Below are 15,667 nucleotides of genomic sequence, written 5' to 3'. Positions count from 1 at the left end.
CCCTTTCCCCATAGCACTCTTACATATGGACTCCTCAGGAGAACTAAGGGATCCCACCCTCATCTGGACACCACCCAAGGGAGCTGTTCCCCCACATAGCCCTTAGAGATGGACCCTGTGGTTGAGGAACCCAACCAAACTCCCATCCCCAGCCTGGTAGCCCCTGGATTTACTTTTCCCACTGAGGCTGCATTTTATTTTCTCTTCTTTTTAAATTCTCATCCTATTAATTTTTGATCTTAAAAAAAAATCTTTCCCCAAACTGATTGCTGCTTCTTAAAGGTGCTGTTACAGGTGGTGGTGTGAGTCACATAGTTGGTGCTACTCTTCCGTCTGGGTCAATGCTGAGCCCAGGCCTCAGCACACCATTGGGGGGCACTAAACTGCTAGAGGTGCCTCCTTTCACTTCACAGAATAGTATATTTATGTGTGTTCATTTGTATGGATGTGTCTTATATTTTTATGTGCCAGGGTTAGGGAAAGGATTGTTACTTTAAGCAGCAGTGTCCCCACTGGAATGTTACTAGCACTAGAATGTTGCTATGGGAGCTCACCTAGAACCAAACCAAGGTTTGTTGGGGTGGGATTCCATGGTAGCAAGTCTTGTGCAGTCTGAGGGATACCTTGAAAACAATGGCTATGTAATAATGATGTTGAGAGAGTCACTGTCAAGAAGCCAACATGTAGATATTAAAGATGTTAGCAGTGCTATGAGAGAATATTTATGTCTTGTCCTAATTCTCATTTTTCATTGATTTTACACCTGTGTCATGTCTTCTCTTTCCTTCTGTAAATCTGCAAGTGTTGTCTATTCTTTAGGCCTATTCCTGTGTCAAGTGCAGTCAGTGTCAAAAATCTCATTTACTTCAATAGTGCAAGTAAAGCGTGTATATTGTGTGTGTTTGCAGTTTGCTTTTAAGTACTAATTTAAGTGTATACTACAATGTTCATTCAGAGATCTGGTTGGGATTCTCACATTCACGTTTGATGAATAAACCAGAATGTGTGTTTATACATTCATAATCTAATCAATCTATTTTGGATATTTCAGATGCTCCTTTCTTCATAGTATCAATGTCGGCTACTGACTGTAGAGAAAATCTGTCATTCAAGAGCACATGAAATGAGAGCAGGAGATGGAGAAACAAACAGTTGAGACTAGCCAAGAAATATTTCTCAGTGGCAGAAAATTGAGGAGAAATCATTTGTCCCAGTCAAACCATTGGATTAGCTGAGGGTTTGTTCCGGGACAATCTGTTTGACATTCACATTGTGTTATTCCTACATTCTCTCCTGGTGATGAGACATAGGTTCCTGCTTACACACCCATTCGCAGCATATCCCCTTTGAACACAGACAGCAGCTGCCTATTATGAAATGCTAATCAACATCAATGACGTTGTTTGTATGTGATGGTATAAAAGTGTAGCCAAAATTAATCAAGATGGATTTTAGACTACACGTGCCCATTTTTTAATGCTATCCATTTCTGATTTGGTAGCAAGATGGAGGCCAGATAGTGTGAGGCTGTACTAGAGTCGCTTTCCTTTCTCCAAAAGTATTTTCCTTGTTTAATTTTTCCTGTTCTCTCAGATATCACATTGGCAGGACTGTGTGTCAAGGTGGATCCTTCAGTTCCTTTTTGTAGAGTGGGCCTATTTTTTTTTTTAATCCAAAGGTGTAACTGATTTTTTTGGTCAGGGAAATGTTTCACATTATCTACCTTTGCCTATTTATTGATCTGAAAAAGGCTTTTGGGAACAAGCCAGTGTAAGCCTATGAAGGAGAATGAGGATGTGTAACTTCAGCCTCACCAGAGGAGTGAGTCAGGTGGGTGTGTATTGTGACACAAAAGGGTCCACATGGCTAGCAACAAGTAATCAAGAGTCAGAGGTGGGAGGACATGGAGAAATGGAGAGAGGAGAAAGGGACCAGAAAAAAGCAGAACAGGAGGGAAGAGCCCGAGTGGACATTATGGAGATGAATGGAGGAACTCAGGAGAGGTGTATGGAGCAAGAAGGGGGAGCTTGGGAGGAGGTTATGCAGCAGGCTGGGGGAACCCGAGGGCAGATCATGGAGCTGGATGGAAGACTCCAGGAGGAAATCACAGAGCAGGCTATGGGAGCTCAAGGGAAGATCATGGAGCTGGATGGAAGAGCCTGGGTGGAAGTCACAGAGCAGGCTGGGGGAACCCGAAGGAAGATCATGGAGTTGGGTGGAAGAGCCCAGGCAGAGGTCATGGAGCAGGCTGGGGGAACCCGAGGGAAGATCATGGAGTTGGGTGGAAGAGCCCAGGAAATGGTCACAGAGCAGACTGCGGGGGCCCAATGGAAGATCATGGAGCTGGATGAAAGAGCCTGGGTGGAGGTCATGGAGCAGGCTGGAGGAGACAAAGGGAAGATGATGGAGCTGGATGGAGGAGCCCAGGTGGAAGTCACAGAGCTGGATGGAGGAGCCCAGGCAGAGGTCACGGAGCAGGCTCGGGAAGGCCAGGAAGTGGGCATGAAGCTGGTGAAGGACCTTTTGGCAGTGGTTGCCACTTCTGCTCTTCCCCAAGATGAGAAGACAGAATTGGAGTTTGTGACCCTGCAGTTTATGATGGGGGGTAATGTACACCTGGTCGGGGAATTGCAGAGCCAACACACAGTGGAAGAGTTCCAACAGGAAGTGTTTGCTAGGTTCCCCATACCAGCATTCCATGTGACTAGCACAGTGGCCTGTAATCAAGTGACCAGCCGCAGGGCTGAGAGAAGCCTCTCACTCCATGAACTTGGCTGCTCCGGGCAACAGGACAGAATCTACTCACAGCTTATCTTTTTCCTGTGCAGTGCCTCCTCCTTGACACACTGGGTGGGGCTAAACCGATTGCTGGAGATGCTACAACAGCTGAAGCGCTGTATCGACTATATTCCAGTGGCCCTGGTTGGGGTGATTGTGCAAGGAGACCCAGAGCTGGATCTGGAGCAGGAGGTGAAGGCACTGTGGTGGCTGAAGTGCCTGCTGGATGGAGTCTTCTGTTGTGATTTGTTGCCAGGCCATGAGGGGACAGAGCAAGAGGTGCAGGTTCAGGTGGCTGTCTACCAGTCAGGCTGGCCTCAGCGGGCTCTAGAGGTTAAGAGAGCAGCCTGCCAGGCAATACGAGCGGCCCTGAAGTTCTGAACAGGCAACATGTGAGGTGCATCAGGATTACAATGGGTAAGTCTAAGCATGGAGCACATAAGTGGCATGGAGCACAAGAGCTACATATGGGAGTTGGCTGAAGAGGAGAAGAGTTGGGTGAAGGAGGCATGGGAACAGAACAGAGATGGAAGAATAGAAATATGGCATTCTGGGTCTGGGGAAGTGGTACATAGTTACAATACACAGGAGTTGGAACTGGGGAAAAAGACATGGGAGCAGAGTATGGGCAGGAGGGGAAGAGTACATGGGGACAGTGTTGCTGTACGTGGATAAGGCAGGCTCTGCAGGAGATGGAGCATGAATGCTTGTGACATCCTCACTCCATGCTCCTTTCATCCAAGAGCTGGGTAGGGGGAATGGGAAACACTCATTGCACTTGGAATTGGGCCCAAAATGTAATGGAAGCCAGGCAAGGGTTGTTTTGAATATTTTGAGGGGAAACTTAAAATTAATGCTTTAATGTTAATGGAGCTCCCCACCTCAGTGTCCCCCCTCCCCCAAATAAATAAACTATCCTGCCAGTTTGATCACAAAGTATGCAATGGCTTCACTGCATTATTTTTTTCATATTTTAGTCTACTGAGAGGATAAATGTATGTTATTATTTATAACTAGAGTACTTCAGGATGGCTTCCATATGTAACGTCATGTCTTTTGTGGGTAAAATGTAACTGCCTGAAGTCTGCCATTAGCTTAGTTGCAAAGCACAATTTATCAGCTGAACATTTCACTTTACCATCTTCTGTAGCTTGGCTCATATATTTTCACACCTTTCAGAAAAAGCATAGAAAAGACCCAGAAAATTCAGACAGTTCATCCTGTTTTTTACAGCTTTGAGGCTTATGACCCAATTGTGGTTTGCCTGTGGCAGGAGCTTATCTCTATTCTAAATAGGCTCCTGTTTAGCTCTTTTAAAACAGTGAAAACTTTATATATATCAATAGGTGTGTGTAATGTGAAATTCAATTTCATGGCAATGCATTGAATAGTACAATGTTTGCTTAACTAGCAGAAAGGCCATGCTATTTGCATGGGTGTAATTTGTAAAGTCATGTGTGACTGACTGCTGCAAGAAAATATTAAACAGAGAAGGAATACAAATCCAAAACATGCACATTGCAGTTTGACAATATATGCTCATGTAACAACTTTGGCTTATACCACCTAACTCAAACATACCCATCTCCTTCCCATTGGTAAAATTACTTAGGATGTTTATCCATGTTTTCATACAATTTTGAATCACACATTTTATTACTGTTGAAAGCATGTAGTTGTGTCAGACAAATGGTTGCTAACTTGAGTGCCATATTTATTTGAATATGAAACTTATTACCAAGGTATGTTTCACCAATCTTGGTATACTGCTTTACCAATACCATACTCATTGCTGAAGTATGTGTTCACTATAGTCTGGCTTTGGACTTTTAAACTCTCTTTATTCATCTGTGAATGTGAGGGAGATCATTTCAGGCTGAAAACTCAACCTTTAATACACATATCTCCTTAGTTGCTCAGAGGGAGATTCCAGTTACCCTCATCTCATCCCTAACAGAGGAAATGGAAGGCAGTTCCCCATGTACTGTCTCAACTTAGCAGCAACACTTCTCTGCCTCCTGCTCCCCCGAGTTTTCTCGGTCTGAGACCAGCCACACCATTTCCCTGACTCCTCCTTCCCACTGCTCTGGGACTTTTTCTCTGCACTAGGGCCATCTGTGAAGTCAGAGCACAGGCTCTCATGCATAGCTTCCTCATGTGCACAGTCTTGAAAATCACAAGACTGGAGGAAAAAGAATGAGTGCTTGTGGCACCTTAGAGACTAACAACTTTATTTGGGCATAAGCTTTCGTGGGCTAAAACCCACTTCATCGGGTGGAGGAGTTCTTCTTATCATGACAGCTTCTCCTGCATGTGCCAAAATCCTGCAGGAGGACTTGCAATCAATTCATGGGAGTTTAGCAGGGGGACCCCTGCCCCATCCACAACCCCCACCCCATCCAGACACCCCTGTCCCCTGACTGCCCCCGGACACCCGCTGCCCTATCCAACCCCTCCTCTCATTCCTGATGCCCCACCGGGCCTCCTGCCCATCCAACCACCCCTTCTCCCTGTCCCCTGAACCCCTGCCCCTGACTGTCCCCCACTACCCCATCCAACCCCCCTCCTTCCTGACTGCCCCCCCCGGATCCCTGCCCCCATTCAACCCCTTGTTCTCCCCCCGACTGCCCTGACCCCTGTCCACACTCCTGTCCCCTGACCACCACCCCAAACTCCCCGCCTTCTATCAACCGCCCCTCCACTCCCTGCCCCCTTACCGTGCTGCCTGGACCTCTGGTTGCTGGCGGCACTACAGCTGCACCACCCAGCTGGAGCCAGACCACGCAGCACAGTGACCAGGTCAGGCCAGGCTCTGCAGCTGCGCTGCCCCAGGAGCTCTCAGCCCTGCAGCCCAGAGCATTGTGCCGGCTGCAGAGTGAGCGAGCTGAGGCTGCGGGGGAGGGTGGACAGCAGGAGAGGGACCAGAGGCTAGCCTCCCGGGCCAGGAGCTCGGGGTCCGGGCAGGACGGTCCCACCGGCCAGATGTGGTCCGTGGGCTGTAGTTTGCTCACCTCTGACCTAGGCACTTTTATCTGCTATTTACCAAGGTATAATTTAGAACCCAATTATTTCAGGTGCTCTGCACCCTCTGGGAGTTGCTAAGTGCCATCGCCTCCCATTAGGTCAATAATGGAAATTCAAGGTGCTCAACACATCTCAGGATTAGCCCTCCAAAATGGGCCTGAATCAGCCCCACCTAGGGTGAAATCCTAGCCCTATTTAAGTAAAGGGGAGTTTTGCTATTGATTTCATTTTTAACTTGAGAATTTTGGAGAAAATTGTGTAGTTCTTTCTGGATTAAGTCTGATTCATTACAGTTTTGTTATAAACTTGTTACTTTTATTAACTTGTAGATATTTCCTTTAAGATGCTGTCTCTTTTCTTTACAGCTCCTGTATTATGACTGAAGATCTCAATTATCAATGGAAAATCAATTCCGATTTTGTCCCAGTTATCTGTGTGCTTCTTTTAATTTTGAAAATAGTTATTGCTTAATATTTGTTGCAAAACAAAACCACTTTAGATAGATATTTGTGATGTCACAATGCAGATAAGAGCCACAGTGTGCTATAGCAATATATGGAGAGCTAGATGGCTCAATGTACGGATTCATAGATTCTAGGACTGGAAGGGACCTCGAGAGGTCATCGAGTCCAGTCCCCTGCCCGCATGGCAGGACCAAATACTGTCTAGACCATAGACAGTATTTGGTCCTGCCGGATAATGGCTATAGAATGTTATGTTTTGAATTATAGCTACTAAGCCGTGACATTCGAAAGATTTCCAAGTACCATAGCTTTCTCCTGGCCTGTAAATTGTGGAATGAGCCCAGTTTGCAATATTTATGTCTTAGATGAGTTTTTTTCACCACAGCACTATCCCTATATTTGTTGGACTTGCCTTTGCAACTGAAATGGATTGTAGGCTCATATGATCATTTTCACCGCTTTAGGATACAGTCCCTATGTTTTAAGAAAGCTTTATTCCATTCTTGTCTGCTTAATTTTTATACACAGAAATTTCCTGAGATGATGAAAATACCAAGAGCATAAATGAATGGAATATTTTCTTTTTTGGTTCAATTTTTATTGGAAATCCTCTATTAAGAGCAGCCATACTGGTCAGACCAATGGTCCATCTAGCCCAGTATCTTGTCTTTCAACAAGCTGCTTCATAGGGAATTAAAAGAGGAGGGCAATTATCGAGTAACCCAGCCCGTCATTCACTCCCAGCTTCAGGCAGTTAGAGGCTAGGGATGCCCAGAGCATAGGGTTGCATCCCTGTCCATCTTGGCTAATAGCCATTGATGGACCTCTCTATCCATCCTCTGTATTACACTGGGACTTACCGTTATAGGTCTCTATTGAGGTTTAGAGAACATATTAGATGGTACTGCTTAACTACTCCACAGAGTTTACAGGTTCTTGACTAAATTATGGGTGCCTGAGTAATCATTTAATGTATGCACCCCTGATTTGGGCTGGATTCAGCTGCCATTGAAATCAATGGAAAGACTCCATAGGGACTGGAGCAGACACTTAGCAAGAATGCGAGTTATGGCAGAGATTATAAAACTGGGGAAAACTATATAGAGACACCTTTAAAAAAAGGTAATCAGCTTTTTCTCAGAGTATTAATATTCTTCTTGTCTGCACAGGGTAGTTACCAGACCCAACCGGAGTGTCTTTAACCCTTTAAATTGCTGGTTGGGAAAGCAAAACCAGATGCCACTAATTTATATGCATCAATGACGGAGCAGCTAAAGCTTCCTTTACTCTTTGGTATAAAACCAAATCACGGACAATTTTAGCCTATTTAGCCCAGGTCAAAAAGCACATTTATAAATTATTCACAAGCCACTTCGTCTTAGGTGGGTGGAAGAGAGACTAGTAGGTAACTTACAAGGAGACAAAAATTCCAGCTACCCAGTGGTAGTAATAACCTGATCATCTGAGGGTGCAAAAAAGATGAGGATCATGCATCTATCCAATCAGTCTGAAAGAAAGGGTCTTCCTTTGTTTGTACCCTTGCGTGAACTACATTGCCCTGGCAAGCTTTGCTTAATTTGTGTGCACAACAGAAATTACCAGAAAATTAATATAAAGTGTGATCAAATAATAAATGTTCCATTTCTAAATGTTTTATAAAGGATAATAAATGGTTAATAGATGCTATAGACATGTATGTGTACATCTGTGGAAAGTGTTATAGATGGTTATAAAATAACCTGTGACAGATATTGCAACTGCATACAATATTTTTGGGGACTATAGTGTATTAAGTTTATGTATCATTGTGGGCCTAGGATGGTATGCAACTTGGGGGGGGGGGTGGGAGGAGGTAAATCATAGCTCCTCCAGGCACTAAGAACAGTGGGGGCTGTTAGACTAATAATGATTAACCCTTTACTAAAATATTAATCATTTATAACAATTTATAAATGGAACCTTACGATGAAGTATGACCACTATTTGTATTCCAATAGTCCCTAGCGGTGCTAACCAACATGGGCATCGTTGTACCAGGCATTGTGAGGTTAAAGTAGTTTATGGATTTCTGTTTTAAAGCTTTAGCTTGTTTCTCATGAGCAGAAGCTATAGCTGACGAAGGACAACCTCTCTCTGATAGAAGATGTTAGTCTATTGGGTGGTCACTGAATATCCAATGGCACTTTTCACAAGAGACAGGATGTTAACTACAAGATCCCGGCCAAACCCTTATTCTGATAAGTGCATTTAATTATCTACATTCCAGCAACTGAATAGGATATTCTGTACCTCTTCTTCTCAAATATCATGCATAGTCACACTAGGGTGAGAAATAGCTGCCTAGTTTCAACCCACAGGTGGCTGTATATGTATTTAAGTGTTCCCTACTTTAGCCACATGATAGGATAAGTAATTTATGTATTTTAAAAGTTGCATAATTTATGCATTTGGCTAAGCTCTTCAAAGACACCCAAGGGATTTGGACACACTGGTCCTATTAATTTTAATAGGAATTGAGTAGCCAAATCCCTTATGCATCTTTGAAAAAATCTCATTAACTCAAGGCAGCTTTCTCCCACTGCAAGGCCACAAAAGGGTCCTGGCCAGTGGAACTATTTTCCGCTCAGAGCCGGCACCAAGCACCCGTGAAGGAAGTAGGTTCCTGGGGCAGCCAATAGAAAGGGGTGGTACTCCATACGTTACTGGGACGGCACATCCCGGTCTGCGGCAGCAAGTCCTTCAGGTCCCTCTCCTTCGGCGGCAACTCAATCGCTCCACTTGTAGCCCTCGGCGGCGCTTCGGCGGCAGGTCAATCGGCTTTTTTTTCCCCCCTTTTCTTTTTTCTCCCCCCCTCCGCTTGGGGCAGCAAAAAAGCTGGAGCTGGCCCTGTTTCCACTGGGCATGGCAAGAGCTGTAAATGGAGGGGGACGCTCATTCTCTATAGACCTCAGTTCTACCTGAGCTCTGAGCAACAAGACAGAAAGTTGAAGCTAGGCTGAGAGCGGTCATGTGATAAAGAAAACAGTAATACTGTTAAAGCTATTCTGGAACTTCTCCAGCCCTCCCTTCATGCCTAGCTTCCTGCTGTAGGTTAAAGAAAATAATACATAATCTCACATCTTTTCCCTCTTATTTTTCTTTACAAGAGGTTTTAAACAAATTAAACAGCAAATTATATATCCAGATGGGTCAGTGGGTTCACCACTTGTTAAGGTCTGGTCATCATGTGACCTGGAGTAGGGTCTTGTCCAGTTGTTTCACTTAGATTATCAAATTCCTCAAGGTCTAGATTACCGTTTAATAGGTGTAACATCTTAACAGGAATATCTCCCTTCACAAAGGCCATGATGTGAGCACTTTGTTACTAGGGTCATACAGCAATGCAAACAAGCATGGAGATAGAAAACAAGTAGCACTGTCAGCTTTGTACAGAATCCCTTGATGAGCCTGAACCTTGTTATAGGTTAGGCTGTGATCTCCCCTCAATCTTCTTCCCCCCTCCCCCCTTTTAAAAATCCTTTTAATAAAGCTCCATTTGAAATATAAAGCAGCTGCTATCACTGCAAAGAAAAGGCTTACTTTTAAAAAAATGAAACTCTACCATTACAAGAGTCATCAGTAGGACTGGAGCCTAAGGAGCCTTTCTGATGTTTTTACTTCTCAAATTTGCTTTTCCTGTTCTCACAATTAGTCTTGCAGACTTCACCAAGACCTTTCAAATAAACCTCACTTGATGTTGCTAGGACATGCCTTTTTTTTGTGGTAATTGTAGCAAAGCATTAGGAGAATTTTCAGAACATAATCAACGCCTAAACATCTAAAGCCCTCTCAGAAACAGTTTGGTTGAAACGCCTCAAATTTGGACAAACATCTGTCCTGTTGTTACAGACAACACATACATTTGAAGTACAAATGACCTATTTTGAGGATAAAAATCAGACATAAATGGGAATCAAGTCTCAACTTTAACTATGGAGTGGCTATTGTGCTTGGATTTAGGAACAGGTAATGTAATTCTTATTTCTAAGAATTTTTTTTTTTTTTGGATGAACATTTTCTCTGTAGCTCCTTTCTTCTTACTGTTTGGAATGCGTCCGAGATGAAACACAAAATGTGCTCTAAATCAGCAGAAATTCCTTCAGTTCTACAGCACTAACTCCTCCATGAATATGCATGTTTCAGAATACACAACTGTACCAACCATATTATTTTAAATTTACTTTTTAGTATATACATTAACACTCAAAAATGTGATGAAAAACAAATACACATCATGATGAGATACAGACTGCAAAGTTAAATAAAAAGTGGACTTTTTACAGTTTCAGATGAACATAAACTACAATAAGTGCATAGGCCAAACATTTCTTGCTATTTGAGTAGCACAGCAAAAAGGAAAAAAAATGAACATTTTAAAATGATACTGCAAGACTATATTCTCAATACAACAACACATGCATCTTGCTGTGTCTTAAATACTCTTTTGGCCCAATACTAAAATCCCCTCCCACCCCCCCCATGTTGAACAATGTATTATACCACAGAACCTTTATCCATAGAATGACAAACTAATTACAGGGTCATATTTTTTCTCTAGCTAATGGTTATTTTAAAGGGTAGGAATTGTCTCCATTTTAAGAGATTTCAAGTAAATACTTTGGGGGTATTTCTATGTTCTCCTCTTGATGCAGGCACATAATTTCCATTAGTTTTAAGGGAATAACATGTGGGCACCAAGAGCAGAATACACCCTCTTGGGCTCTATTCATCCAAAATTATTGCAGCTGTGAGTACCAGTTATGAGGACAACATGAAATCGACTTTCAAAATTCCAAGCACAAGAGCGTTGGAAGTCAGTTTGTTCCATTCTTTACCAAAGATGGAGGCATAGAATTCTTCCCCCTGTTGATGAGCACATAGGAAATATCCATCTCTTAAGTCAGTGGACTTTGACAGTCATGCTCTGGATATTGAGTTATCACTAGTAGAAAGGGAAAGGGGAAACTTTACAAGAAATTAAAGCAGTTTTGAGACCATGGTGGCCTTAAGGCAGAAAAAGAGGATTAGACCTTTTCCACTAAAAATACAACATTAAGACAATTTTGGCCAGTTGATAATCTCAAGGGATCCAAGAAAATTAAAATCAAGCCTAGAGATGGATTAAATGTATTTGCAGCTATGAAGAATCAGGTTTGGGCCCTCATGAACTAGGAGAACAGGATAGGCTTAGAAAAATGATTAAAGATCAAGTCTTGCCCAACTTGTCTCTCCACAGCCTGAGCTATTCAATAAAACAGAGCTGCTGGGTATGACCACGGATTAGATAATTTCAGATAGTGGGCCAGATTCTCAGATACTGTAAATCAGCAGAGCTCCACTGAAATAAATGGTGCTACCATAATTTACATCAGCTGGAGATTTGGGCCAGATTATTTAATAGGATCCATTTGGCATGTGAATTATTATTATTTTAAACTTATTACCTCTAACGAACACCACACCACACAGTGAAAATAAGGACACTTAAAATGTAAGGTGTATGTGTTTTGAAGCATGTTTGAGCATCAAGTTTTGTGAGCATTGGCACAAGTGGTTGTGTTATAAAAACAAAATGAACTATCCCAAGTAATGTTCCCGTGGTGGTACCTCTCCTATCAAGATTTTGCCTAATTCCAGAACAAATGGTTTAAATTTGTAAACTATGGTATTTTAAAAAAAATTCTTTGTTTTGTATATGCTCTTATTTTTGGCCACAAGGGCTAAATGACATATCTCATGCCTTTAGAATTCTGTGCCCCAGATACTCAGAAGTCAGATGAATGTTCTACTCCCAATGCCATGTCAAGAGCACAGCCATCTTTTCTGAGATCAGATTTCACAAAGCACCCAACTGTCATTATGAAGTAGGGAGAGAAACTCTTTTTAAGAGGACAGCTTTCTTTAAACTAGTGAGCTGCAGAGATCCTTGAAGTCTTAAAAACAGAAGCAAAAAAAGATAAGCAAGGCCATAGCACTCCTGAAATTGAGAACTGAATGAAGCTGGTTAATAGAAAACAAGTACACATCTACCCCGATATAACGCGACCCGATATAACACGAATTCGGATATAAAGCGGTAAAGCAGTGCTCTGGGGGGGGTGGGAAGAGGGGCTGTGCACTCCGGCGGATCAAAGCAAGTTCGATATAACGCGGTTTCACCTATAACGCGGTAAGATTTTTTTGGCTCCCAAGGACAGCGTTATATCGGGGTAGAGGTGTATTTAGAATTATATGCGTTTTACCAGCCAGTCAGTGTCACCAGCTTGCAATCAGGAACGTTCACAGGGCTTGTCTACACTTGGAATGCTATAGAGGCACAGTTGCACCACTGTAGAGCTTCAGTGTAGACATTACCTATGCTGACAGGAGGGATTCTCCTGTCAGTGTAGGTACTCCATCTCCCTGAGAGGCGGTGCCTAGGTCAACAAAATAATTCTTCCATCCACCAAGTGCTGTCTATGCTGGGGTTAGGTTGGCTTAACTATGCTGCTCAGAGTGTGGATTTTTCACATCCCTGAATGATATAGTTAAGATGACTCAAATTTTCTAGTGTAGACCAGGCCTCAGCAAGATAATAAATTAATTTTCATGTGTTACATGGACAGGCAAACAAAGACGGAAGAATCTTTTTCAGATGAAGGGCTTAATTCTGATAGCTCATATGCTGCTGTGAATTAAGAGTAACTCCATTGAAACCAGAGTTATACCAGTGTAAAGGGACATCAGAATTACTGGAAGCCCAAAGTCTCTACTAGGTCTGGCTCTTGCACACAAACGAAAGGTTTCTACACGTAGGCTCAATTTCTGATTAGTTCGTCTGATCAGTGGAGACCTAAAAACATGACATCTGCAGCATGGCAGAGTGCAAAACATTTTGGACAGATAGAGCCTTATATAAACTGAGACAACTTTGACCAAAGAAAAAATAAATACAAATTCACTATTGGTATGAAATATATTGCAACATTAATTGGGCTTCAATCATCTGCCACACAGTGTCCACAGCTGTATAGTATTTGTATAAAAAGTGTGGTTCTTCATTCAAGTAAAACCTTTAAAAAATGAAATTTGGAAGTTGTATTTTTAAACAAAAAACCTTAGAAGCAGCATATCACAATCATCTCCAATACCACACAGTTTTCTTTAAATTGAGGCATTTTAAAGATGTCTGACCTCACAATACATCATAATTTCAAGTGGCTTTTTTGTTTTTAAACTGGTCCAGCTAGTTCTGTAACCTGTACAGACATGAAAAACAGGAGGAAATCACAATTATTGTTCAGCACAAATATTGAGCATGTCAGTTATAAAATGACAAAGCAAATAAAATGTCCCCAAAATTAACAAACATGGGCTACTGACCACTATGGGGCTTAGATGACTTTACAAGAGAAAAAATAACCACAGAGGTCATCAAATACAAAGTTCTTTACATGCTGCATAATTCTGACAGTGCCCTTAATATCTAGGCGGTTTATATTTTTTCCACAAGATGCCAAACCACTTACAATTTTGGTTTTGTTTAAATGCTTTTTATAAAATTAAATTATACTGTTAGACGGTATTTTACCCATGAAGAAACTACTGATGCACTCCTTAAGAACAGAAAAGTATGCATATGTAAGTCAGTACAGGAGTTTCTTCTGCAATTTTTGGAAAACAAATATATTTCAACGAAAAAAAAAATCAGCAGCAGCCTGTTTTGTCATTAAAACAAATGTATAGTTTCACAGTTGGAAAAAAAAATTAGTTACATTGTTTTACAATTCAATACATATTCTCTAAGTCACTTTTTCCTAATGGCTTTGTAATAAAATGTAAGGACAAATCCTGGGCTCCTGACTCTGATCAGACTCCTACTACAATAGGCTTCTATGGGAGTTTTGCTGGAGCAAGATGCTTAGATTCAGTCCAAGCACAAAATCAACTATTTTAGTGTTTGCACAGCTGGTATTCAGAACAAAGGGAAGAACAAACCTCTATTCAGGTTAAATGTCAACTGTAAAAAAAAAAAAACCTATTTAAAAAAAATCAAATTCCAAACAGTCTAACAAAATCTACAGCTCAGTCACCTATGAATTCAGGATCCTTTTTCTGTAGCTGAGATAGTGGGTTTAATTCTCTCTCACACACCAGTCTAAATTAGGAGTAACCTCATTAAAGTCAATGGACTCATATCAATATAAAATTGGTGTAACTGAGAGGAGAATAGGGCTTAGTATATTTAGGGTCAACTTTTTTTCTTTAAATATACTTTGTTACTGTAAACAACTGTTTCAAACCCCACACCTCCATCCATTATCTTCCCATGCTTCCATTTTGTTTAATTCTAAAGTTACCCCAAGCCCTAGTATACCTGGGTTGGCTACTCAGTTTGCTTTCTTCTAGCATGCACATAAGAACTCTTTTATAGTTTGTGCAGTGGTTGGTTGCAGTAACTCTTGAAGATATTGGGCCTGATTCTTCACAGCCCTACAACAGCTGCAAAGTGGGTGCAAACACTACCATTCTAATATGGCAGCATTTAACACAAGGTGCAAAATATGGAGAATCAGGCCCATAAAATCCAATAAGCTTGATTGGACCTTTTAATTTGGGTCCTAAAAGGCATCTCTCTACAGGGCAATATGTTGTCTCAATACAAGAGGAATCATAAGGGTAATTAATGTAGCACTTAATGTGGCACTTGAGTAACACGTATCTCTCTGTTAAATCATGAATTACCGCCCTCAGGGTTTCAGATTTGTATAATTTAACTGAATTTCTTGCTGTAACTAATCCCCAATTTTAAAAACTCTAGAACATTAGAGTGGGTTGACTGTACCCTAATAATAAATACTAGAACATAACTACCCTTATGTGTAACTACAACTGAGTGAAAACACTCACATCTGAGCAAAGGGACATGTGAATTCTGCTGGATTGCTCTAAAATGTTCAGTAGAGATAAGACTAGCCATATTTCCCCATTCAAATCTTTGCATTTTTCATAAAGTGTTTTACCACATGAGCGTTAGTACCTCTGTGTTTAATAATTAACTAGGAATCAAATGACTACAAAATTGTCTTAAAAGACCAAATAAAAGCCTTGGCTTTACAATCCCCAATTCACTGCTATCCATGTCTTCTAGAATATAACTGATTGCACATTTTTAATGTATTACAATTTGCTAAATGAATCCAACCACTCAATACTTCATAAATACAGCCTGTACAAAGTACAGTTTACTTATAAAGTTATACTCTAATACCAACTGTCAGCACATTTATATTACATCTGGTATTGCACTTCTTTTGAAGGGCACCTACACACACGTGTGTCTGTCTGTGTGCATGCATGTGAATAAACCCATCCGCCTCAAA

Source organism: Terrapene carolina, unplaced genomic scaffold, assembly GCF_002925995.2.
Source record: "Terrapene carolina triunguis isolate 2854851 unplaced genomic scaffold, T_m_triunguis-2.0 Scaffold88, whole genome shotgun sequence".
In the NCBI taxonomy this organism is placed as follows: Eukaryota; Metazoa; Chordata; order Testudines; family Emydidae; genus Terrapene; species Terrapene triunguis.
This window is presented reverse-complemented; position numbering follows the sequence as displayed.